We start from the raw sequence: 26,917 nt of genomic DNA, 5'->3' as shown, positions 1-26,917 counted from the left end.
ATTTACATGTCGTTTGTAGATATGACTTCTCTCTCCTAATGCAGTTTTCTTTCAAGGCAGATTTCTGTTTTAGGGGGGAGTATTATGTAGTGTGGATAGCTGCTGTGGAGGAATTCTTGCAAATATCTCATTTGTATTGCTTTTGTTCTTCCACTTCAAAAACCCCACATCTCACTCTTCCAAGGAGGAGAGGATATAGTGTTTGACTTATTGCAAAGCCTAAAGCATTCTTAAGATTAACTTCAACTAATCACTAAAACATGGCTTCTAATTTCATAACTGTTGTGACTCTTCAACACAGGAAAAGGGCTTCCTACTTAAAAATCTATTTCACTTCTAATTTTTTTTTTTTTTTTTTTTTTTCCACAAAGGTTAAGTCTGGGCTTGTGTGCCTCCCTCATCCCTATGCTCGTTAATGTCATCAGTGAGGAAGATGAGGCCTCCAGTGCCTAACAGTGCAAGCGTGGTAGCACAATGCTGAAAACCAGAAGCGACCAGACTTCAGACAAAGATTGAGTAGGGAAGCTGCTGAGGCCTCCACGCAGTTGTCTGACCAAGGTAGATGTGAAACCGCCTCACGACTCAGCCTCTTCTCCGCAGTCTCTGAGGATGCACCTTCCACCACAACACATCCCATCTTTACCTCTCCAGGTAAGGCTGGGTTATGAGAGTTGGGCAATTTTTGTTGTCTTTTCACATACAGTAACTTTGTTGTTTTTTCCATTCTGTTTTTTTTTGGTTTTTTTTTTTTTTTTTTTTGTCATCAGAGCCACCACACTCAAACATCTACTATACAATTTATTTGTGTAGTGTTTTCAGATTATACAGGACTATGGGCTGGAATTGGTAGTTTACTGAAGGATAATGCTGAAGAAAGGGTCATCAGATAGTGTGCTGTGATTTAGAAAACTGACCACTAATCTAATGTTTTCCAACAAGCCACTCTGAGTTACAGGATGGAATAAAAATAATCTCAAAAAAATTAGTGGAATAAACTCATGCTTTGGGGCATAAACAAGCTTCATAAAAGGTTTGGATAGAAATAATATCCCCTTCTGACACATTACTTTATAATTACAGAATATGGGACTGCTTGCATCTTTCTCTGAGGGACCTAGTGCTGGCGCTTTTAGATACTAGCTAAGTAATTTTTAAAATTTATAGATCTTTCAACTTCTTTCAGTGGAAATACAGGCTTTCAAGGACATTTTACACAGGTCAATTGCTATGTAGAGACCAAGAACTTCATTTCCTCAATCACATTTCATGATCACATTAGAGGTAGTCCACAGATGCCCAGGGACCGATGAACCACATGATAAAAACCGCAAGACAACTCAGACCAGGAATCAGACTCTGTCTGACAGTTTTCTAACACCTGATGTCTTTAAATCAAGGCTGGATTTTTTTTTTTTATTATTTTCTTTTTTTTTTTCTTGAAGAAGACATACTTCAATTCAGCTAGAAAATACGAGCTTGAGAAGAGAACTTAAAAGTCTGTAGCAAGCCTATCAGGGCTGACGTACAACATGATTGTAATGTTTAATTCCAGACTGAAAAATCAATGAATCTACAAAGTTTCATATTTCTAAGGAAACAAAGACATAAATCTACAGCCACCTTGGCAAACTACATGCTGACTTCTCCTGGGGAATATCTGCAAAGAAGCCCCACACCTGTGGGAAAGGTGTTCCCAGGATAATGTCACCTACATGTATCACGAAGGAATTTTCTCCTTTGCTGCTCAGATGAGGGTTTTTAATGATTGCCTCCCATTTACTCCACAACATTTCATTGCTGAGTAACTCGAGACTTCTTCACACCGTTTGAGTTTGATGGCATGTACGAGTAATGCAGACCTTTCTTTCCTGGGGGAAATTAAGAATATAATTCATTCTTTCACTCAGTAACTCAACTGAATCCAATTTGGGTTCATTCTTTTAGGAAATGTGTTTAGCTAATTCTGTCAAATTAAAATATGAAAGGAAAAACGTCAATAATACTGGCCATCTTGGCATCACGGGTCTTAGATCTTTCATACCATTATTCCTCCACTGACAATTTTATTTTGCAGAGGGAGAAACTAGTCCTAGAAGGATTAAGCCACATCTGCATTTTCTGCATATTACAAAACACTAGCATGTATATATGTACATGGAACAAAACCTCAGCAATGCACTTCTGATGTTGATTTGGCTTTTTGGTTTAATATGTGAGCTTTTATTTTGATTTTTTTTCCTTACATTTACTTTAGTGTGTATTTTCCAGATGCATTGTGTGCACAAAAAAGGGAGTAGTAACAGGACAGGAATGTCAGCTGCACTCTGTGTCCTTAAGAGACAAAGAATAAATATTATTTGGAAATATCTATGGCACGAGGCCCTCCCAGCAGCTTCTGATCTCATTCCTATCCTTCACACGTGGTTGTTAACACAGGGCCACATAAGGGAACAGCCAAGGGCTGGAGAGGCCAAGACCAAAGTGAGTATTGATTCCCTTCTTTCTCAGTGTGACTGGTGCTTAGAAAACATTGATCACTAGTGCAACCTTGAGAGAAGGCTGCATAAATTCATGGAAGAGGAAACCCACTGAGAGCTACTGGATACACAGAAAAGGAGTCTGGCTCAGGATGTGTCTGGGCCACAAATGGCTGCAAAGTACTTGGAGGAGAGGGAGATGCTGCTAGTGCCTGTCTGGTCTCATGTTCCTCCTTTGAACGTCTGCTTTTGGGTGTTGGCATTAGCTGTTCTTTTTTCATGATGCATTTATTTACTGCTGGAAGGAGGCGAGGACTGGAAGCTGCCCAGGATGCTGACTGCAGCCCGCTGTAACACCCCTCTTTCCCCAGGGCTGGCTGCAGCACAGGGTATTGACCGGCATTGCAGCTGCCCGGTAAGCGTGCTTCATCACCAGAACAAATTTTCCTAAGTGCCTAAATGGCTTGAAACTGCAGGTTTTGTTGGCCAGGGTCAAGTGAATTGCACATATTGGGAAACTGCTTGCAGTTAGCTTTCTCTCTTTTTATCTCTCTCCCTGTGCTTGTGCAGATTCAATTATGCAGAAATATACTATTAGGCTCAACTTCTCTTTATTTAAGCAGGTGAGGAACAGTGAGTTTCAAACTTCGACAGAACTGCACAATACCTTGAAATATTTTACCTCAAGCCGCTCTTTCTCTGATAGAAAAACACGTATTTCCTTCTTGATTCTCAGAGTCACATTAACTGGTGATCCTTTGTCCCCGTAAGCATAGCACACTAGATGGATAGACTGCAGCAAACGAGGTACGTGTTGCATTTAGAGGCAAGTATCACCTTTAAAAAAAATTACCTGCCTGCCAGAACTTTGCAAAACAAGAAAGTAAGTTCAGCTCAGTGCACAGAGTAGTTTCTCACTGTCTGACTCTCCTTCTGGCTGCCTGGAATGCCTGGCATGTCAGGTAACACATGCTGAGCAACAGCCAAAAAGCACTTCGTCGGTTGTAAAATTGAAACAAGCTCCTTATTAAAAAAAAAGGTATTTTAAGAGGTAGTGCAGCTGCGGACGACGCTGTAGCCGTGCTGCTCAGCCATCACACAGAGGCCAGCTTTAAGCAGTGTCGGTGGATATGTGTGTAACAGGGACCTCTGCAATCCTGAAGAGAGAGGTCCGGCTGCCTTGTGCCAGAGCACCCTGCAGCTACCTTGCCTCACATCTTCATTACCCAAACAGCAAATTTTAACGTGAAACAAACATTAACAAAATACACCTATTTAATTGTTACCAGTCCACTAATTCAGGAGAGCCCCTGGAACATCCCGTGCTGTTTCGACCTCCAGTTCTCCCCCGACTCGTCAGCAGCTCTACTGTTTCCTGTTGGTAAATCTTTCAGTTTTAGCTTTTCCCTGCTGGTAACATCCACAGCCTAGATGCTGTTATTTCTTTGTTGAACCGCAGCTGGTTACCCCCTCATGAGGAAGAGTACTGATTTTTTGAGGCTGTGGTGACCTGGTGTTACAGGTGCTGTACAGTCTCAGACAGGAGGTCTCCAACAGCAGAGTCTCCCATCTGTTCAAGACCTTCCCAGCTGAATCTCTTTGTAAACCCTCTTCTCTTGGTCTTGAGCGTGGCATCAGCTGCTCAGGCTTTTTCATACAACAAGGTTTGTAACGTCTGGCCAATACCATGGGTTATAACAGTAAATGATACTGCTTATAACAAACATCTCCAGGGTTTTCTTGGACTTTTCAACCTCTAAATGGATTTCACATTTCCTGTGTCCTGTATCTGTCTATACCACCTTAGAAATGACAATCCTGGTGATTTTGGCATTGAGGATTCATGTGAGGATGGTGCAGAGGCTGGTAAGAGTCTGCCCTTACCCTCCAGGGCCAGGAGCATCCCATCCTCTCTGTGGTTGGACTAAAACTGGAGACGCTTTAGAAGGGTCAGACAGACATGCATATGATCCAGCTCCCCTCTTTGCGTCATGCGACTTTGTGCACGACTAGCAATTGCAGATGTACTCCTAAAACTCACACAAAGCTTCTGACCTGTTGTCGCACACTGTTTTACAGAGTGTATCATGTCCAACATGACTGTAATCTGTCTTCTATCTTACTCAGATCCAGATCTGCCTCCTGCTATTTTAACTCCTCTCCCAGGAATTCCTGCTAGGTAGACTTTTGCTTCCATTAGTCAGGCTTAAAACACATTTCACCACTGTTTTGCCCCAGATCAAAACTTGCAACCTCATTCCCTTTGAACCTACGACTCCCAAAAACTAGAAAGCTGCTCTGAGGTAGCCAGTCTCTGTGGAGATGTGGCAACAAGTTGTGGTGGCTCTACATGTTCTTGTTATTAAAAGCAAACGGACCTGTCCATTTTTTTTTTTTTTTTTTTTTTTTTTTTTCCAGGGGTCAGGTTGGGCTGCTTCCCTGACAGCTTGCTGTTTTCCCTGTCTGACAGCATTTGCTGTGGGCACTCATGCTTGGCCGGAGGATATGCTCCGCGGCTGTGCTCAGGCAAGCCTGTCTCCCACATGCTCAGTGTACGTTGGGTAAACGATGTCAGATCTTTGCTGGGTGGCTATTTAAGAAAAATGCTGGGAGTCGGGGCAGGCACATCCTGCAGTGCTCGTTGCGGGCAGTAAGTTATAGCAATTGCCAGAGCCTCCCTTCTGGGATGTAAAGGTTTTGCAAACAGACATCTGTGTGGTGCTCTGCACAGCACACCCTGCTTGGTGCATTGCCAGAGATGTTGCTGGGCAGTACCCTCTCCTCACCTGAGAGCTTTGGAGTCCCAGAGACATGTGTTCTAGTTGTCTGAGCACTCAGCAGTGACTTCTTTGTGATGCTGACTAATTTCTCCAGGGCTGGATCCATTTCTCTCCATAATTGCACTTGCAGGCTGGAATCCCGCAAGCAACTCTGTTTTTAATTAGGGGCTCCATAGTGTCTCCAAAGATATGCATAGTGTCAGAGATCTTACATCTGAAACATAAGGCTCTATTGCCCCTTATTTTTATTCTCGGTTTTCAGCACAATTATTGCATCTCTCTACAGTCTTATTCTGCCCAGGTCAACTCTTCAAATAACTTTCTCAATGGTTCAATTGTTCCAAGAATTATTTTGAAAATAGTCTCTCTCAGGTCACTTCTTGTCCTCCTTGCTCAGTGACGCAGTAAAAAGTTTTACTTTCATGTTTTCTCACGGACTTCCAGGGCCAGCTCCATGCATCGATTCAGTTCTTCCCTCTGCTGAATCCAGGCTCACATGAAGACTACCAGCTGGCTTTCTGAGCTTCCAGTGACCCAAGTCCCTTCTGGTGGCTTGCCCGCTCCATTTCCAGAATGTTTTTCTTTGCCTGGACAATGGGGCAGTTCGTTAGTGAGGCTGCTGCTGCAGTGATGCATGCACCACACTGGCTGATGACATAAGCTCTGTCCCACCTCTCATAAAGGGACAATTTATCTCCAGCTGCAGGTCACCCTATTGCTGGACACTTCTTGGTGCCATCTCTGAAGGCTTCCTGCGTAGACCCTGTGCCTGGCCTGGCCCTCCCTCCTCCAGAACTGAGCATAGAGAAATACTTGAGTAAAAGAACTCGAAAGCAATTTCTACTGTCCCTCTTGGAGTACCACTTCTACTGGTGTTAATAAGAGAGAAGTCCTGTTAGAACCTGTAGCAAACATCCCTTGGGTAGTTATGGCAAATGGAAAGCATTTAAAGGTGGGCTATGTCCTAATATCATCTGTTTGAAAGGACTTTATGTTTCATATATTTCATATTATTGCCCCGAAAGACTAAAGGAGGAAGCACACTCCTAATTGAAGCGCTTATGGAAATTAAATCCATGTTTAAAGGAATTTAAAATTTTTAATGCAAAATTCAGCAGCTAGAAATTCTGCACCAACTTCTACTTAATTAAAATTAATAAGGTTTCAAAGAGTTTTAGTTGGGCTAGACCAGGAAAGAGTTTGGCCTTAAATGTGTAATTAAAATACAATTACATTGCAAGGAAGTCATTACTGAGATTATACCTCAAAAGCATACCTAATGGGCTATCAGGAGAAAAGGTTTATGCGTTTGGTACACCAGCTATATAAGATACAAAAGGATGTAGTCATTGAGAGAAAGAGATATTTGCAAGATCATTTAGGTAGATAGTAACAGTCCTTTTATGGTCAAATCCTTCTGGCTGTATTCAGAAAGGGATCTGCTTCATCTTAGTTTGGGATGTACACCTCCACGAGTTCTGACACATTTAGTTGTTTCTCAGCCCTCTCCCGGGACTGTGAGTGAGGGAAACATCTTTCAACCGATGTCAGACATCTCTGGACGAGGGAAACATTAGCACCAAAAGAGTTCAGTTGCCTGATTTTGGGAACCATTTGACAAAGGTATGTTCAAATGTGAAGGGCCTCATCCAACCCTGGTTAAAACCAGGGAGGGACCTCCCTTCTTGGTCCCTGCACCAGTCTGCATGAAGCCCTGAGCGTAGCACCCAGAATTACGGTGTTAGAGTTATGCATGGCTCTGCATTTGCAGGCTTTGTTTTTACTTTATTCCAATGGCAGATCTATAAAAAGAGTTTTAGGAAATACGACATCCCACAAGATGCACAAAACAGACCTGTTTGGGAGGTAGGATGGAAGTGTGAGAATAAAACTGAAGCCACTTTGTGGTCTCCGGAGCCAGAACAACCCATCATTCATTTGATTGTTTTAGTTTGTTTGTTTTGTTTGGGTTTTTTTTTGGTAATGTGACAGGTTTTGCTTCAAAGTGTACCGAAGTCATTGGTAAGGTTCCTGTTGATGGTACTGGGGTTTGTTCTAGGTTCATGGAAATAAATGCATATTCTTTGGTAATAAACTGCATAGGTAGTCAAAGATGCAAAGTTCGCAATCCCATTGGGATCAGCTCTTTTTCAAAGGCTCAGACTCATGGACTGGTTTGAACAATGTGGAACACCTGGATGTAACCTTGAATTCACATTGCATCGAGAGGATTTGCTTGTAAGCTTTTGATTTAACTCATCTCTTCACATAACTTTCTGAGTTTTTTAACTGTGATTTTTACAAGTACAGTGAGTCTTGTAAAAGAAGTGTGGGAGAGGAAATGTGAATCTCTCAGCTGCACAGTGTCTCCTTTGATACAGTACAAAAAATTGTGTAAGTAGCCTAATGTTTTAATGAACAGAAATATGTCCCTGGCAAGAAAATGAATTTAGCACTTAGTGAAATGCACTCTGCTGAACTGCTGACATTCAGTTCATAATCAAACTTTTATTGTTAAAGAGAAATTGCTGTCACACCCTTTGTATTGAAGATTTAGTTCAGTAAAATAAAATTCTGTGACAGTAATTTCTCTCTACCCTTAGGTTCCCTACAGCAATGCTTGTTAAATGGATAAGAAACATGTAGAGCTTGATCTAGCCTTTCTCACACCAAAGTCAGATGTCTTCACTGACTAATACTCAACAACGATGTTTTCAAGCAACTTTTTTCATTTGTAATGTGATACCAAAGATGTGCGATCGTTGGTGTTGTGGTACTTCATCATCTAAAACAGTTCCCACATCGGACCTCCCAAAGAAGCCTGTGAAGGGGTGTTTCGTATACAGCTTTAGCAGCACTTGTCAACAGGGCAGGACCGAGTGAAGTCAGCCTTCTGTGGCTATAATAGCACAAGCACTTCCTTTTCTTAAACAGTTTCTTTCTTTTCCCCCGGGGTCTTGTGGTAACTCACACCTGAAAAAGCAGCCTTTATATCTTCCTCAGGCTAATTAAAACACAGATTAAAGCAGATGAGCAATGCAATATTGCTGAAGTGTCTGTTTGTTAACTTGTCAGTCTCTGAAGAATTCCCCGTGTAAGTCGTGACTGAGGTAAGTGGCAACAGAGTACTCAGCCATGGAAACCACAGGTGGAAAAAACCCACCTCTCAAAACCACAAAACTCACAAGGATCGACATGGGGTGACATTAACTGCCAGGATCAAGTAAATGGAGTGAAAACGTGCTCCCAATCACAGAGGTCACTGAAAAGCCACACCAGTTTGGCTTATGGTGAGTTTTGCCTTTCCATACCCACATGAAACTTTTTTTTTTAAATGCTTCCAGGGTGGTCGGTGAAATTTCGCAGAGGAACTAATGGCCTGAAGCATATATCTGAGATAGGCAAGGGGCATTGCTTGTGTCCACACGCCATCAACATCAACATATCGTAGAGTGTGACTCATGCCCTGCAAGCCACCACCACTGCTCCTCTCCTGTGTGAGGCACTGGTCAGGCAGGTGCTGTCAAACAGAGAGCATCGTGATGGCTAAATCCCATCAGGTGTGGGCAGGGGCTGGACAGGGCCATTCAAGCCTTTTCACTTGTACTTTACACCAAGTTCAGAACAGTATAGGTATTCCCTGACTGGTGTCCATGCCATTCAACTCACAGGATTTTTCAGATCCTTCTAATTTATATTTTGTATCCTGTACAGAGCCTAAAAGATATCTTTTGTCTAGCCTTTTAATTTGTAAGCAGTGTAACTAGAATGAATGGGGGGATTATGTCCAAGAATTTCAGGATTTGCCATCAGCTTTGTGTAGGGACATGGGGTAATGCCTAGTTCCTTTTTTCTTTTTTTCTTTTACTCATTAAAGGCAAAACACAAATCTGTGCATTTTAAAGCAGCTCTCTGAAATTGCATGGCCATATAATCACAATCTATTGGGCTAAAAATTAAATCTAAAATTAGACATAAAAATCACAACATTACCAGTCCTGGATTTAAGGCTTATATTGCTGTGAATTTCTAGGAAAATATTTAAGAATCAATTTAAATGCTAATGGACTGATTTGCCATAAAACTAGATAGTAGTCATACTCAATAGCTGCATCAGAGCTAAGCCAGGGCCACGGGCACACTGTCATTTACACAGCTGAATGGTGGTGGTGATCCCTCGTCCCATTTTGGCCTGCCCTGACCAACACTCTCCCAGCAACTCCTGGACATGATGTAGGAGTCAGGCCCAGGACCGTTCCCGATACACAGTGTGGGGAAAACTGAGTTGAATAGCATGGGCAAGAATTGTTCTGTGCCAGGCAACAGCTTCAGACATGTTTAATTAATTGCTATATTTCTAGCATTTGAAGCCACTTCCATTTGATCAAACTTGTTTGGAAACTACCTAGCAAATCCCAAAGTCATTTGGGGGAGCTGGCAGGGGACAAAAGAGGGAGCGAAGAAGCAAGTAAATGAATTTGCCAGTAGCATTTTTTTTCTTAATAAATGGGCTGGAAAAAAAAGGAACAGGGTAATACCATGCCATGTGCAATGAGCAGGAGAAGAAAGCTTCTTTCCTTGCCCATGTGGATTGGGTCGAAACAGGGCAATCACAGGCAGCCGCAAGCACATTCATGATCTGCAAAACATGTCGTCATGGTTTAACCCCAGCCAGCACCTAAGCGCCACACAGCTGCTCACTCATTCCTCCCTCCTTCCCCCTGGTGGGATGGGGAGGAGAATTGAAAACAAGTACAAATCGTGGGCTGAGATAAGAACAGTTTAATAATTGAACTAACTAACTAACTAAAGGTAATGCAAATTAAGGTAACAAAAAGCGAGTGAAATAAAACCCAAGAAAGACAAGTGATGCACAACAGAATTGCTCACCACCCGCTGACCGATGCCCAGCCAGTCCCCAGTCAGCGATCCACCTCACCCAGCCAACTCCCCCCTCCAGTTTATGTACTAGGCATGACATCATATGGTAAGGAATGTCCCTTTAGCAAGTTTGGGTCAGTTGTCCTGGCTGTGTCCCCTTCCAACTTCTTGTGCCCTTCCAGCCTTCTTGCTGTCAGGGCATGAGAAACTGAAAAATCTTTGACTTAGTATAAACACCACTTAGCAACAACTGAAAACATCAGTGTTTTATCAGCATTATTCTCATACTAAATCCCAAACACAGCACTACACCAACTACTAGGAAGAAAATTAACTTTATCCCAGCCAAAACCAGGAGACAGGTACGCAAGAGAAGGGAAGATCCAGGAATGACATGTTGAAGGAGACAGAAAAAGTTGCCCCAGTGGAGCTGCTGATGGAGGAAAGCTGTTCATGCTGTGCCCCCACATAGCAGAGTGCACTCACCGAGTCTGCTGAAATGTCACCTGAACTTTCTGCCTGAAGAGGAAACATGATTTTGAGATGCAGTCCAGCCCGAAAGAGGATGGAAGGGGAGGACAAAGACTCCAACCCTTGTTAACCTTGTGGGAATATAACCTGTAAGACAGAGAAGATAGGACAGTTCTGGAGAACCAGGCACTTTACAAGCCCAGCAGCTGTGCAGTGCACAATGTCATCTTCTTTATACTGTATATCTGCCGAGGTCGTGCCTGGGAGAGCTGCATCATGGATGCGTCAAGCACCCAAACACAGCAGGGAAATGTGGTCCCCATCAGAAGGCACCTGCACCAGGGAGCTCAGACAGCTCTGCTCCCCTTCTGTGGGCAGTGGGAGGGATGGGGCACCATGGCTGTCCCCACCTCGATGTCTCGGTGAGCTCAACAGCCTCGGATGGGACCAAGGTGTGGGGACATCTGCCTGCACCACTTCCGAACAATTGGAGGCTCATTTTCATCATGCTGATCGCTCGTCACGTTGATTGTTAGTGGGTTTGGAATTTAAATATTAAAGGACAGCCTCAGAATTACACAGGCAGAAATCCTAGTCCTTTTTCATTATGAAAACATCTGGGGGCTTCTTTGCCCTCTCCCCTGAACAAGGTTTGAAAAGACAAGTTATCCTCATAAAATCTTATAAACGCCCACAAGACAATTTTTCTTTGAAGTATCAATGTGACAGGGCAAAAGCAGAACAATTTGATACTAATGATTTCAGTCACCATCCTAATGCTTCATGTTTTAAAGATCATTTTGCAATAAAGACATCATGATTTTACAGTCACATTAGAATAATAAACCATAGCACTTACAGAGTACTTTCACTCTAAAACATGAAATAAATTGAAGCAATGAGTGGGTTTTTTTTTCATTTTAGAGTTGGAGAAACTGAGGCCTAAGGGTGTGACCTTCTCACAGTGCAGTCTGGGAGAACCTCACCTGGCTCCTAGTTCTGGGGCTGACCTTTGGGTCATGCTGTCCCTCACCTGCTAGTCCGGACAAGATGAATGAAGACAACTCTCTGCAGGAGAGAGCAGATGTAGATTGATGTTCTTGCTCCCTGCCTTGTAACTTCAGGCACTTCACTAAGACATCTCAAATAGGAGTGTTGAGACTCCCATTAGGAAAAAAATCAAAGCAGAAAGAGGAAGCGACAAGATCTATTCACAATTGACAAGATGAATACAATTCACCAGACCTGCTGATAATCCCTGGAGAGAGGCAGGGTGGCCACAGAGTCACCTCTCCCCATCATTTTTGCTGGCATATTCTCTGTCCTTTCGTCTTCATGAGAGAAGCAGCAGTGTCGCTCCCAACCTGAGTGCCTGCATCTCACCCTGGTCCAACACGAGGCTTCATCGCTGGCACTATAGTCGCCCACAGGCAGGGACCGCACAGACACGCAGCTGCTACTGAGCATCCCTTCGAGTGCAGGGAGCACAGACAGGAGGCTGCTGATGTATCAGGTTTCTAATTAAGATTCACCAGCCTCCAACCTGGCTCGATTCATTATTCATCTGGAAATTTTCTTCCCTAACTTTCTTCTTTGCTTTTGCTGTCACCCACTAAGCGAAGGTATGCATTTCCCTCCCAGAAGCTCCACTGACATATCTGCGAATAGGCAGCTCACAGGTTGTGACAGAAGAGAAAGAAATGGTTGCAAACCAGGTCCTGGAGCACTCATCAATATTTACAGGCGTCTGACAGTGACTAATCTTAGACCATCTACATTTAAGCCACATAAATGAAAATGAGGTCCTGTTTGCATTGCAAGTAGTAAGGATGGGATATTCTTACATACCGTTTCACTAGTAGAAGGCTGTTCCTCCTCCAGAAATATTTCCTTTGGGTGCTGTCCTGGCATGTCACTGTAACATAAAGTCAGGAAGTCAGTTAGGAGAGGCAATACAAAAGATAGAGTGGGTTTCCTACCTCAGAAACATGTGTACACCTCTCAAAGTTTTGGCAGAGGAAAGAGGAGAGGAAAAGCTCTTTGCAGCAGTTGTTCACCAATAGATCCTCTGCTGCTCTTTCATGACAGTTATCTAATGAGGTATAAGTGCTGAGCTGTTGTAAAAGATTGATCCAGACAAAATATTTAAGGATTCACGTGATTAAATATGCAGGATTTGAAACTAACATTTCATCCTCCACCCTTCTTCTCCAAAACATGATCCTGTGTGTTGCACGCTGGAGGCAGGGTGGGATGGGGGATGGAAACAGAAGGGAAATCCCTGAACTGAAGCAGTCACCAGAGGCTCTCACCATGAGACTTGAGAGTGAAGAGAGCTCGTACGTTTGTACGCAGTCCCGGAGACGAAGTTTCGTTGCAGGGCACACGCTGCCCAGGGGAAGGACCCACGGGTGCTCTCACTGAGACGGTTGTGCCGCTCGCCGTGGCAGCCTGGCCCTGGGACACTTGTTGAACTTAAAGTGCTCATTGCCAGTTCAAGGTTGTCTGCCTCCCAAGCTGACTTTTACTCTCTCCCATGGATTTTTTTTTTTTTTTTTTTTTTTTAATCACAGCAATCTTTATGCTAGGCATCATTTGCAGAATTGGCTGAAAAGTTATAGATCCTAATTTCATCGAGTTCCCTGGATGTGACTCTTCATCTTTAATTGTCTTCACAAGACAGCAATTCACTCAGGGCTGCCCTGAGAGTAGAGGCTACCCTCAAGAATAAGGAAAAGTCCCATGAGTGTAGAGATAATTTCACTATGTCTTGGATCTCTGAGACAGCCCCCCTCTTTTTTGCCACTTGCTTATGTTGTTGTGCATGAAAAGTTATTTCCAAATGATTAAAGTGTTTGCCAGGAGTAGACAGGTTGTTATGAAAGGCATTGCTTTTGAATTCTGCTTATAATTAGCCTCCTTCCCTGTGTAATTTTTCCTTCTTTTTTTTTTTTTTATTTTTTTTTTAATTTTTATTTTTAGGGCCTGTATCTAGTAGATTTATTTCCCTTACGTGAAAGACTTAATAGTCCATTGCTTGATTTCCATGTTAATTAAGCACGTGGCTTCTCTCAATAACTGCCACATCCTTGCTTACTTAATATATACTTCTATACCCCTAGCAATGATCTGATAACATTATCAAAGCAAAATACGTAGAACAAGAAACCGTGGGGATTAGATATCAAGGAGGACACTATAGGGACCATGTTAATTGAGGTGATCAGCAAGATTAAGATAAGTCTTGCTGCTTCTTCATATTGGTCTTAATGAAATAATGCAGAGCCCAAAGCACTTTACCTGCTATACAATGTGGTTAAGTCGCTTTCTTCCCTAGGGTGTGTAATCTAATCTTCTAGATAAAAAAAACACTTAGCAGAGTGAAACCAGCTGGTGTTAAAAGCTGTATTTCTAAGATAGGGCACCTGTGTAAGGTTTGAAAAACTACTAAAAATAGCGACAGCCAATAAAAGTTGCAATTTGGTGTGTATGTGCATACATACAGGGATAGACAGAAATGTGTGTGTGTTTGTGGGGTGTGTGGGGGGGTCCACAGGCTGGCCTGAGCTATGCTGGTGCTGCTCCAACTTCAAGAGGGAGGTTTGCCCAGGAAATCTCCAGAGGTCTCTCTAAACAACATTTCCCTGTTTTTTTCTGATCGAATTTGTAGGAGTGGGGGTGCTAAAATGTAACATTATAATTTAAAAAAATATTATTCCTGCTTTAGGAATATTGGCTTTTTTCCTTTTTTCTTTTTTTTTTTTTTTTTTAAAAAAAGGCTTCTTTCTGCAATTAAAATGAAGATACCTCTGCAGTAAATCATTTTGCATAAATAGGCTTTGAATAATGGAGCTGTTGTCAGGAAAAAAAAAATAGGTACTACCCAAACCTTTTTCAAATCAATTTTTGACGGCATTCTTCAAATGGAGATAAACATTGCTGGTGTAATGATTTGCCACATGACCTTACACTTGAAGTGCCAAGCAAAGTGAAAAATAACACACTCAAACAAGAAAAAGTGCTGATTTTGATTCCCAAAATAATATTTTTCTAGCTGGAACTATTTCTGCTATGGGCTAGCATGCACATACAGAGAGAAAGTTAAAATTTTCTTTCAGCAATATATGACATTTCCCTCTCAGCTAGATAACTGAGAGGCTATTTGGGCTCGCTAAAAACACTTCTGCACATCTGGGAGCAATACAGCTCGAAAGCAATTTGGGAGGAAGGATAAGTCTTGCAGTCGAGCTAAAGGATTAAGAAGCAGAGTTCAGTTCATCTCTGCCCTGCCTGACCTCTGAGTGAGCCTGCTCCTTCCTCCAAGGTTCCCGTTCCCAAGGGGTTACATGGGTGAGGGGCTCCCCCTTGGCCGGACACCCTCTCCCATCTCCTGCATCACCAGAGCCCTTGTTTTCCATGGTTTTATAGACCAGTATGAGGAGTCTGAAGCAGTTTTATAGACCAGTATGAGGGAAAGAAGCAGGAGGAACTGAAAGTAATCACCGATGGGAAGAAATCCGATACTACTGGCCTACTGAAACCACCTGGAAGGTTTTGTGTGATGGCAGTGTTAAAAGCACTGGGTGACACTTGCCCCCTGTAAGAGGGGAGGTGGCACATTCTCCACCACCACCATTACTGGTTTGGGGACATCTCGGAGACAGCAAGCCTCCCCTGCCTGCGTGTCGGGGAACTGCTTCATAAACTGCACCCTCCCGTGAATCCAAACCGGTGCCTCTCAGAGAGGCGAGACCCTTCGCAGCCCCGGGTCTGGGTGCAGACCGATCTCCTCCCTCAGCACTGGGCTGTGTGGCAAGGAAAATTGTGCCGAAGCAGAAAGCTGCCGTTACTGTCCTGGCAAGCTGTGTAACTCCAAGTACCACACACACTCCGTACTTAAAGACACTAGTTTCCCAAACTAAGAAAAGTTGCAAGTGAAACTGAGTGTAAAAATTTATTAGGAAGAAGCACATATTAAATGGCCAAAAAGCCATTACTTCACAGTAAAGGAGCTGAATAATATTGGTGAAAAGACCATTCTCTTTCAGCGGAAGAATGAAGGCAGGAATAACGAATTAAAAAGCAATATGCAACATATGGGAAAAAGGGGGAGGTAGTGAAAATCCATATAAATAAGAATTTATGAAGTGTAGAAAATTGATAACAGATACTAAAGATATCAGAAAAAAAGTCCATGGATGGTCAGGCTTTATTTAAGAAGAGTTTTTTGAAAAGTTATGAATAATAGCAGAAAAACTATCAATGCTGTAGTCTTATTACTAGCTGGAGACAGCCAAGTCATTAATAATGATGAAGAAAGATGCAAAACTGTTCAACAATTATTTCTGCTCTCTATTTGGAATAATGTATTTTCTGACATATTACTAATTAAGAAAGGTATTGGACAACTTGCATTAGGGTTAACAATTTCTAAATCTGAAGGTCCACAGAAGTGGCCCCCAAGAGTCAATGCAGGATATTTTCAGCTTGTGCGTGTAAATTTTTAATAAATCTTGAAATAATGTGGAAATTCTCAGAGGTCAATGTCAATATTGTGTAAAAATTCCAAGACAAATGAAACCACGCAGGTAAATATAGTCCAGTTTACTTGATAGCAATCCTAGGCAAAGTAAGGGAAAAATTGATAGAAGATTTAAAGTGAATATAATTATGTATTGGGTTTGCGTGGCAAGGTTTTGGTAGCGGGGGGCCACAGGGGTGGCTGCTGTGAGAGGCTGCTGGAGCTTCCCCTGTGCCTGACAGAGCCAGTGCAGCCGGCTCCGAGAGGGACCCGCCGCTGGCCAAGGCCGGGCCCAGCAGCCATGGCGGTAGCGCCGCTGGGGCAACGTATTTAAGCAGGGGGAAAAAAATCCCAGAAAACCGTTACAGAACTGCAGCCAGAGAGGGGAGTGAGGGTACGTGAGAGGAACAACCCTGCAGGCACCAAGGGCAGTGAAGGAGGACGGGGAGGAGGTGCTCCAGGCACCGGAGCAGCCCGCGGGGAAGCCCACGGCGAGGCAGGCCGCGCCCTCGGCCCGCGGGGAAGCCCACGGTGAGGCAGGCCGCGCCCTCAGCCCGTGGGGAAGCCCACGGTGAGGCAGGCCGCGCCCTCGGCCCTCGGGGAAGCCCACGGTGAGGCAGGCCGCGCCCTCGGCCCGTGGAGGTTAACGGTGGAGCAGTTACCCACCTGCAGCCCGGGGAGGGCCCCACGCCAGAGCAGGTGGATGCCCAAAGGAGGCTGTGACCCCGTGGGAAGCCCACACTGGAGCAGGCTCCTGGCAGGACCTGTGGGCCCGTGGAGAGAGGAGCCCACAATGGGGCAGGTTTAGTGACAGGGCTTGTGGCCCTGTGAGAGACCCACGCTGGAGCAGTCTGTGCCTGAGGGATGCACCCTGTGGGAGGGATCCACGCTGGAGCAGCTCGGGAATATCTGCAGCCTGTGGGGAGGGACTCATGCTGGAGAAGTTTGTGGAGGACTGTCTCCTTTGGGAGGGACCCCATGCTAAAGCAGGGGAGAGTATGATCAGTCTGCCCCCTGAGGAGGAAGGAACAGCAGAGACAACGTGTGATGGACTGACCACAACCCCCCACTCCCCATCCCCTTGTGCTGCTCAGGGGCAGGAGGTAGAGAAATTGGGAGTGAAGTTAAGCCCAGGAAGAAGGGAGTGGTGGTGGGGGAAGGTGTTTTAAGATTTAGTTTTTGTTTCTCAATGCCCTACTCTGATTTTATTGGTAATAAATTAAACTAATTTCCCCAAGTTGAGTCTGTTTTGCCCATGATGGTAACTGGTGAGTGATCTCTCCTGTCTTATCTCAACCAATGAACCTTTCATTATTTTTTCTCTCCCCTGTCCTGCTGAGGAGGGGAAGTGATAGAGCGGCTTTGGTGGGCACCTGGCATCCAGCCAGGGTCAACCCACCACAAATTAATATGGCCTTACTGAGAAGACATTTGTGATTTCAGACTGATCTCCTGAGGTGGGAAGCGCAGCTGACAAAGGGTAACCAGGCAGGACCAATCTGTGTAACGAGCAAGGCTCGAGCATGCAGGACACCCAGGACCAAGGCACCTAAGACCAAAGTGCTGCTTCCCCTCCGTGGCCAAGAAAGATTCTGTAATTCCTCCCTCCAGCTGTCCCCTAGCCCTGCGAGGAGTGGGTAGCCCCCATGGCTGGGGCCATGCAGTGACACAGGAGGCACAAAGGAAAAGCCACAAGAGCCAGGGACAAGGAGTTTGACTTGTCCTGGGGAGGGGGGAGGTGGGAGGTGGAGGAACCCGCTGGCTCCTGGTGGCAAGGGTGGCTGGGATGGCCAGGGCAGTGGATGCAAGGGGGCTGGGGCTGTAACAGAATAAAAGACACCATGATAGGCGCAGGGGGTCAGTGGGGCAGGAGGCAGGAGTGAAAGCAAGACCAGCAGGAAGGTAGCAGGACAAGTTGCTTAGGGGCAGAATGAGAAATGTCTGATTTTGGCAATAAGATAATGTTTCTGGAAGAACTGCATCCTGAGAAAGGGACAAGGCAGGTTCCCATGGTAAAAGCAGTTGGCTGTTGTGCCGTGGCCCACTGCACTGTCACATGCGTGCAGTTCTTGCGAAAGGCAAGCATTTGACGTTGACCACTGATTTTTGCAAGTGTAGAGATATTTCAAATGGCTTTTCCATTTTGATTTGTTGCTCTTTAATGCAGAAAAGTCATTCAGATCAATGAATAAGGTGATTACACAGCAGCCTGAAAGGAAATAAATGAAGTGGGGGTGGAAAACAGGGCAGTGTAGGTTGCTTCAGGAAGTAAGGGGAGCAACTGGGCTGTAGGCTGTTCAGATGGCAAAGAAATAAAAGATAAAAAGGAGAAAAGGAAAGGGGCATGTGATATTGACTTTAGAAGCTTCATCAAATGTCCTTAACCGGCTTTCATGAAATTATGAGTGTGTGACTGAACTACCCTCCTAAAGGTGTGCTCCAGCAGATTAGCAGGGAATACAATGGTCATTTTTCTCTTGGAGCTGTTGAATTCCTTCCTTTTATTGAATCAGTGAATTGCAGATTTTGCTTATCAAAGGTCCACGTTCCCTTGGAGCTGTTTGATGATGAGCCATATTCTGCCTTGACTTCCATCCCAGGCATCCCCACCAAGTTCAATGACATCTCGTGGAGAGTAAAGCAGGGCAGACGTAAGCTTGATGTTTTTAAGTGTTGTGGCTGCTAATGAAGCATGATCTGATCTGGTACATGTTCAGAGACTGTCGTCAATGTCTGCAGCAGAATAGACCGTCTTTAATGTGAAGATATGATTGATTCATCAGTACGTCATGTGTACAGGAAAGTAGAACGAGTATTCTGTTTTGTTTGATTTTGTATCCATCGAGGATAAAACATGCAAGATGCAGTTTGGGCATTTTCAGCAATGGAAAGGTTTCCTTTTCCCCTGCTCCTGTCTCATCCAAAAGTAATGGAGCTGTCTAGCTTATTAGATAGCATGGGCAAGTTTTAAGACTCCCATTATAAAAAAAAAAAAAAAAAAAAAAAGAATGGGAATTTTGCTTTTATAAAGAAGAATTGCAGAACTGGAAATGATCCATATTTGAGACATAAATGCAAGCTGTTATGCAGATCGAAGTATCTATTTGGAGCCGAATTACTCAACAGCATCTATCTATGCCTCTTCAACACCTGCAGATTAGCAATGTAATCGTGTGGAGGTTGCTATAGCTACATCTCCAGAGCAGGTGGAGTTCTTCGTCTCTTGGAGCATTATGTTCGTTCTTTGCAAATAAACCATGTAAGAGTATATTTGAAATGTCACCCTAGCAGCATCAGCCCCTGTCTCTAGCTGACACTGTCACATGAGATCTGTCTTTACCCTATTAGTCCTGATTGTTTTGTCTAGAAACAATGCCACTTCTGTCTGAGTATCATGCCTTCCCCATAAATACATGTGAACAGGCACCAGGGCCTTGCCAATCCAGACCTAGTAAGGTCATAAAGCAAGTGCTTGAGTTTAAGCTAAGGAAGACTTCTCGAGTCTATCTAGCAGATATGTAGTCTTGCCTCAGGGTTGATGGCGTGTAAGACTGTCAACTGGAGCTAGATACAGCACATAGCAAAACTACCAGTCTTTGACAACAGCAATTTCCAGGGTCTGACCGAGTGCTCAGACTGCGGTCAGGCAGTGGGGGTGCTGGTTGTGATGGTTTTCAGCTGGTTGTTTGCCTAAGTCTCTTCCCAAACAAGGGTTCTGCTTGCATTTTTGCGTCAAATACTTCAGCCTTCTTGTTTGGGCTGCCCCGCTGTTTACTCTAACAAACAGTTGCCCAGATGACCTTTCCTTCTAGCTGGCTGTCTGCAGTGACTGGCATATGCTGTAACCCTTAACCCTCTGCCAGTCAAGCTCACAACATGCTAACCTGTGTGAAAACTCAATAGCAATCCCTGTACAAAAAGCTGATAGACTAGAAGAAGAGCCCTGACAAGCAGAAAAAAGAAAAAAAAAAAAATAGACAAGAAGCTAAGAAGAGAAAGTACCAAAGAGTAGATAAAAACCAAATCAGGATGCTTTGACTTGTCTAATTTTGTCATTCTCCTTGTTTGTCTTCTGCTCTAGCTCTGCATCAAGTGCAAGCTTTTCATTCTCCAGAAAAGGCAGGTAAGGAGATATTTACTTACTAGAAATTGTCAACAACAGCAACAACAACAGAAGATGGTTTCCCTCTCTGGAAATTTTTAATTTCTACAAGAGAAAGCTGAATATAAGAAAATGCTCCAAACATAGCAATAGTCCAATAGGTCTTTAACAGAAAGCTCCAGTTTTCCCCAGAAAATAGATGCTTTGAAAGGGTATTTAACAAAAAAGTAGAAATTTTTGCCAAGCAGTAGAATGACCAACTTAATCCTCAGCACCACTCTGTTTCCACTTACTCCTTTTCTCTCCAGTTTGTTTTTGTCCCTTAGGTCTTTTCTCTGATACGCTGACTCTTTAATTTTTCCAAATTCCTGGAATATGTATGCTCCTTGGAGCCTGCTAACTTTTGTCTGCCCTGAAAAGCAGTGCTGTAAAATTTATTTCCATAAATTCAGGCAGATAAAAATATATTCTGTTGCTTTGAGACAAATCCGTCTTCAGGTCAATTGGTGCAGTACATGTCATGACTGTATTTTTCTCTCTGTCTTCAGACTGTTACCTTTCAGGCAGTTTCTTCTGTGTGTTCTCCAGGCTGCTGGTACCAATGACAATAACAGAGAGACCACTCATTATGAGAGAGACTGTTTAGTGACTGTTTTTTCCACTTATTTCAGGAATGGCTGTTGAAAAATGTGAGCCAGACAAAGGCAGCACAGAGGAAATCACATCAACCTTGCTTTTCGTTTCTTCCGATGCTGTCTTGGTCATCGCTGGCAATCAAAATGTCGCCAAAAGTAGTAATGGCTTTGAGATGGATATGGGGTTAAAGCACAGAAGTGAAGCCAGCCACAGAGCTGTGTGCTGCGAGGGACTGCTCCTCCCACCTAGGTGCTGAATTCTCCTCAGCCCTGAGCCATAACAGAGTGGGAATTAAGCTTTCGTAAATGTACAACTTGGGGAAGGTGTGCCCAATCAATGGACAGCTATGAAAATGGATTAATTTGTTTTTTCAAGTTTTAAGTCCAGAATTAGGCTTCTTTTTTTTTTTTTTTTTTCTCTTTGGGCTGTTTTTTCTCTAAAGCCCATTATAATTTGTAAACTGTTAATTTTGTACTGCACCAAATTAAGAGGAACATTTGTTCATAATTTAGCTGCCAGGAACTTGAGTTTGCTTTTTGTGACCTGCCTGGCAAACAAAAGATGTTCACAAATTTGCTATACACACACTTGCATGACCAAGGTTTTCAAAAGCAGCTGGCAACGTGGGAGACTGTGGTTCCCTACCCTGAGACTCCCACAGTGGGCTCCCTTCCCTGAAAGCAAGCCTTCCTTAAGACATCTCCAATCAAGCAAATAAAATTTTAGATATATGCTGTATCATTAGTAACTTCTGAAGCAAGAAACTTTAACCAGCAAAAACAAAGAAAATGGTCTTAATAATTGCCAATGTGTCCCTGTTACCCATGGCACCTGCAGAGCTTTTTCTGAAGGGGAAAAACTCTTGCTTGGAAGTGTCCTGGATGATTTTGTTATAGAGAAAATAAAAGAAGATCAGTCCGTTTGAAGTGATAACAATCAGTACTTAGGCTGGGGCCATAATCTTGTTTCTTACCTTAAAGAAATGCAAAGGTAAGAGAAAAGACTACAAAACATAACATCTGGTTTTTTTTTTTTTTTTTTTTTTGGGGGGGGGGAGTGTGTGGGTGCAGTGGGGGGCAGAGGAAGCCTATCTCCATCCTGCAGTACAGCACCGTGCTCGCGGCCCCCTAACTGGGCTTGGCCCTGGACGCAGCCGGTGCGATGCCCTACCCCGGGGGGGGGCCCTCGGTGGGAGCACAGCCCCCCACGAGCCCAGTGCCACCAGCACTGGCTGCTGGCCAGAGCCCGGGGCACGCTGGCCAGTGCTGGGGGCACGCTGGCCAGCACCTCGCTCCCCGCCCCGGTGCCCCCCGGTGATCCAGGGGCCAAGGAGACGCGGCGGGTCGCCCCCAATTCACAGCACAGCTCCCTCTCTATTCCCATTGGTATGGAAATTGTTTCTTGAGGCAGCCCTAATTTTCCTTTCATCAATCAATTAGGGGCAGGCTTTGCACTGAGTTGTTTGTTTCGCCAGCACTGCTCCATTTGATATTATTTTCTCCATGACAAATTAACCACAGCTGGACCTGTCTTGAATTGCTAAGGATGCTCTTATATAAAGTGAAAGAAAAAAAAAGGAAAAAAAGGGATAGTAAGCATAAGAAGCAGGAATAAATTGATATTTCTGAAGGGAAAGGAGTGGAAATAGCAGGTACCTGGCAGCTGCCCAAGGAAGAGGATGTCCTCTGGCTGCCCATCTTGTTAGGTCTCACCATCTCCCAGGGTCAGGCAGGCTAACAGTGTGGTACAAAATCCATAGCTGCTGGGTGTATTAGTGGTGACACTCCTTGTTATGCTGAGCTATGTAACCAGCCAGGAGCTTTCTGAAAAAGTCCTGTAATGAGGCTCTCCGTTATCCCTTTACCACAGACTCAGTCAAGGCAAGACTCCCATGTCCTATGTAGGGACATGTCCTCTCAGGCAATAAGAAAAGGGGGGGGAAAAAAAAAAAAAAGTTCTATTTTTGCTACTATAAAAATCTGGTGGTACCAGGAGCTTTGAAATTCTCACATCATGTGCTCCTTTAGTTCAAAAAAAATGATTTAACATTTTCCCTCTGCCTTCCTCCACCTTCTATGCTTCATTGCGGCAACAGTCTCCCATAACACATTAACAGATTAAAAATAACCTTCTGCCACCCTTCATCTACTTTGGCCAATTTAAAACTAGACAAACTACCCTAGGCACTGTGGAGTAGAAGCAGCAATGTGTGCACGGGTGTGCGCATATGGGCTTTGACCTAAGAGGAACAATTCTAATAGTAAGAGGCAAGAGGTTATTTTTATTTCTAAAATATCAGATTTTGCAACCCCCTTTTTCAGCTGCTTTTTTTTTCTCTTCTGCTGAGACAATCAGCCAAAGGTCCAGAAAAGTAATAATTGCAACTATTGTGTGACAGGAACAATGACTCATGAACAACAGGATGCAAAAAAAACCCGTCAATGCATTCATCTTTCCTGAAGCGATCAGGTCCTGATGACTCGAGCTCAGCGCGCGTCAGGGAGAGCTACGCGCAGAGCAGCAGGGAGAGCTGTGGTTTGCATTGGCCCCGGGTGCGGATGTTTCCTGAAGAGTTGTGTGAGAAGGACCTATTAACCACCAACCCGTGCCCCCCACCTCCGTATGGGGGTATTTTGAGAGGACCTTGACTCACAGGCGTCGGTGAAGGAGTGAGCGCAGCACCACGTGCAGAAACTGGTACGTCCCTACAGCAAGCGCAGCCTTTGTGCTTGCAAGGAAAGCCACAAGGAATCCAAGGAATACAGGGGCTTGGAAATACATCTTTATATCGTAGGTGTTCTTGCACAATTAAAATAACCACGATTCCTGTATGAGCAGGAAGAGGCTGGACAGGAGCAAAAAGCCTGTGGGGAATGGGGGAAAGAGGAGCTGTGAGCTGTGTCCCCTGCCCACCCGACGGCTGAACGGCTCAGGGCACCTGAGATCTGGCTGTGCAGAGGGCAGGGGAGGAAAACTGGACAAGAGCAACCCCAGCACTCTGCTGGCAGACAACACTCACCTGTAGAAAGGGCCATGTAGGTGGGCCACGTAGGTGGACAATTGTCATCCCAGCTGACAGTCACTGCTGGTTTTCTCCTATTTTTCATCTCAGTGTTCACACAGAATGTTTTGTGTAACAACTTAAGATACAAGTCCCTTTAGCAAGGATTTGGAACAGGTTTTTCTCGAACATTTAATAATTTGCTTCAGAGATCACTTGTGTTGGTTATTAAGTGGTGTTAACCAGGTTCAATCAATCTAGTAACTGGGATGGATGGCAAATTATAGAAATTTCTGGGTAACCTGAGCTGACACAAAATCTGTTTCCCCATTGTGGTCCCTTGAGCACATGCAAAAATCAATAGCTCGAAAGTTTGTCAATGTCTTTCTCCCCACATGAACTCCATTTTTTTTTTTTTTTTCCCAGCTGTTACTCATTTACCTACCAAGGCAGCCAGATGCTTTCCTGAGGATCGCCGCCAATGTTGCGTCATCAAAGGTGAACTGATGTCAAGACACTGCAGAGGACATGCTGAGAGACTGAGCTTATGCAGAAACCATGGTTTGTTTCCCCAGATCTTCACACACATCTGTACTTACCCACTCACGCACATAATGCTGAAAGAGCAGCTGTTATAGGGAGAACCATCTCCTCAAACTGGTCTGCTTCCCCCAGCTCACGCCTTCTGCCTCCCTCCCTCTGTGAGATGCACCAAATTTCAGGGCAGACCAAAAAACCCTATTCATTTGGACCTATCCATGACCTGAACTTGATCAAAAAAGCATCCCTGCCAAACCTGTAAAATGAGGAGGGTTTGGGGGGACTGCTTTCTCCTATGATTTGATATAGAGCTGTTCATTGCGTGTGGAAAAACATTATCATCTTGTTAGAGAAGTCCTGGAGCATTCTCTCGTGCTGCTGCATGGCTGCATCTCTAGCATAAATCAAGGACCCTAAGCTGATCTAATGTCTGCCTTATTTACTATGCAGAGTTTTAAATTATATATTTAGGATTGTTGTTGTTTTTTGCCTTCATCTGAATTTAAAAACAGTTCCCAGCAATGGAGTATTGAACAAAAACTTTGAGATTGATGGACTTGGTTGGTTTTGTGTGGGGAAGTAAAGGGTGTTTCAGCTCTGACAGTTGTACTTCAGATTCCCTACTTAGTTGGTAATTTTCTTTAAGATTTAAATACTCTCCAGGATGGAATTAAAATTGTACTTTTCAAATTTAGTGCACATTAGGACTTGTAAATTCTCTGGTGGTACACTAGCCTGGGGAAAATGCTCATTAATATCTGTTATTGTTTTACTATCAATAATTCTTAAGGCCTGTTCCACAAATACTTTGAGTAAAAAGCTTAGTGGCAATTTCCTCAGTGCTCTTAGGATCATGAGGGTGGCAACAGAAAACAGTTATAACACTGACTTTTTTGATTTGCTCTGCCGAATCATTTAGCAAATAATATCAGCACCAAGGTGGGAGCAGTCGTCTCCCATTCCCCTGCTCTGCAGCTCTGAACCAATAGCTCCCACCTTTCCTGCACGTAGGGACCAATTATTTTGTGTTATTATACATTCTCTTAAAATCAAGCCTTTCCCTTCATGCACGAAAACTTTGACGTGATATTTCTCAGCTTTCAGTATTACTGAGCAACACCTAGAGTTTCCAGCGACGCCACTTTGGACAGCCCCGCTGGTGGGCAGAAGGTGGGGAAGGAAGAGGGGAGGTGGCCACTGGGAGGAGTTGGGGGAATGGAGAAGACGTGCCCACCGTCCCACTGCTTTCCTGTGCAGGTGAACCCTTCAGCTTGCCCGGACTCAGCAGAAACCTGGCCTCCGTGCCCACACAGCTCACACCACACTCCTGGGGTTTAATTCTCCTGGGCAAACCAGAGGTTTTATTCTGGTGGGGACTCTCATGCTCTTTTTCTCCAGCAAGCACGGAACTTCTTCCACCGGTTGGGTGTCAGCTGATGAGGTACTAGAGAGTTGGATGATGAAATCCCCAGTCTGATGCCGCTTCTTCTCTGAAATAATGCTCCAGCACTGACATCCACTTACTTATCTAAACACCGGCTAACTTTTTGTCTGTTTTCTCTAAGCTGTTGTGGGTTTTGTTTCCAGTAGGCGTATTACTTGATTAATGATCTTTCTGTTAACACTTGCTCATATTCCATATGGGATCTTCTTGGGTTATCTAAATGCACAAAATACTTAAAACAATCTTTTTTTCTCGGCTCAACTCTGGTTTTAATAGCACAATATATTTCTCCCTACTCCAAAGGAAAAAAAAAAGCATTTTCTAGTTTGTCCAAGCTCACGTTGAATGTTACTTGTGATTCATGTTGTCACCTTGTATAGTATTCCAAGAAAACAGAGCATAGATGGGTTCTGTCAGGAAAGGTTTTGTAATGTATTTGTCATTTCTCTCTGTCTAGATTAAGGGCTAAATTTTGTGATGGTAGATGAATTTGTAGACCCCATCTTTCTGAAATCACACCAGGTATTCAAAAGAGGGAGGCTGCTTTTCTTTCAGCCAATGATAATAACAGTTCCTTGGATGCAAATCGAAAAATATTTACATCGGTATAAATAAGGAGTGTGTAACTATAAATAAAGAACACAGGTAATAAAATGTTATCATTGAAGTTGAAATTAAAATTGAATCCTGCCAAGCCCTAAACATAGATCATGACAGAAAAATCCAATACAATTTTTTTTTTTTTTTTTTTGGAGGTGTTGTAATTATAGACTAGGTGAAGGGAAAAAAACATTATACAGCAGACATAATTTGTAATGATCTCAGGAACATTTCTGATGTAATTCCATGAGAAGAATGACTACTTGTGCATGGCATCTGCATGTGCATCTACATCCCCCTGCCATGCAGTGCCATCTGCAGCACTTAACTTTTAATACGAGTGATGCCACAGGGTGTATGACCACGGGCTGTATGCCCACAGGGTGTATGCCCACAGGCTGTATGCCCACAGGGTGTATGACCACGGGCTGTATGCCCACAGGCTGTATGCCTACAGGGTGTAT

The 26,917-nt window shown here is 43.9% G+C and overlaps 1 long non-coding RNA gene across 1 annotated transcript; it reads left to right on the top strand.

Annotated features, from left to right (window-relative positions):
* The first annotated feature begins 377 nt into the window (after positions 1–377).
* LOC116965809 lies at positions 378–26,650 on the top strand. The gene is made up of 4 exons (XR_004409666.2): positions 378–651; positions 20,212–20,253; positions 23,267–23,565; positions 24,296–26,650. It is a non-coding gene; the product is annotated as an uncharacterized LOC116965809 (long non-coding RNA).
* Positions 26,651–26,917: the final 267 nt, after the last annotated feature.

The sequence above is a fragment of the Tyto alba genome, unplaced genomic scaffold, assembly GCF_018691265.1.
Source record: "Tyto alba isolate M040663 unplaced genomic scaffold, T.alba_DEE_v4.0 Super-Scaffold_27, whole genome shotgun sequence".
NCBI classification, from domain to species: domain Eukaryota; kingdom Metazoa; phylum Chordata; class Aves; order Strigiformes; family Tytonidae; genus Tyto; species Tyto alba.
This window is presented reverse-complemented; position numbering and strand designations above follow the sequence as displayed.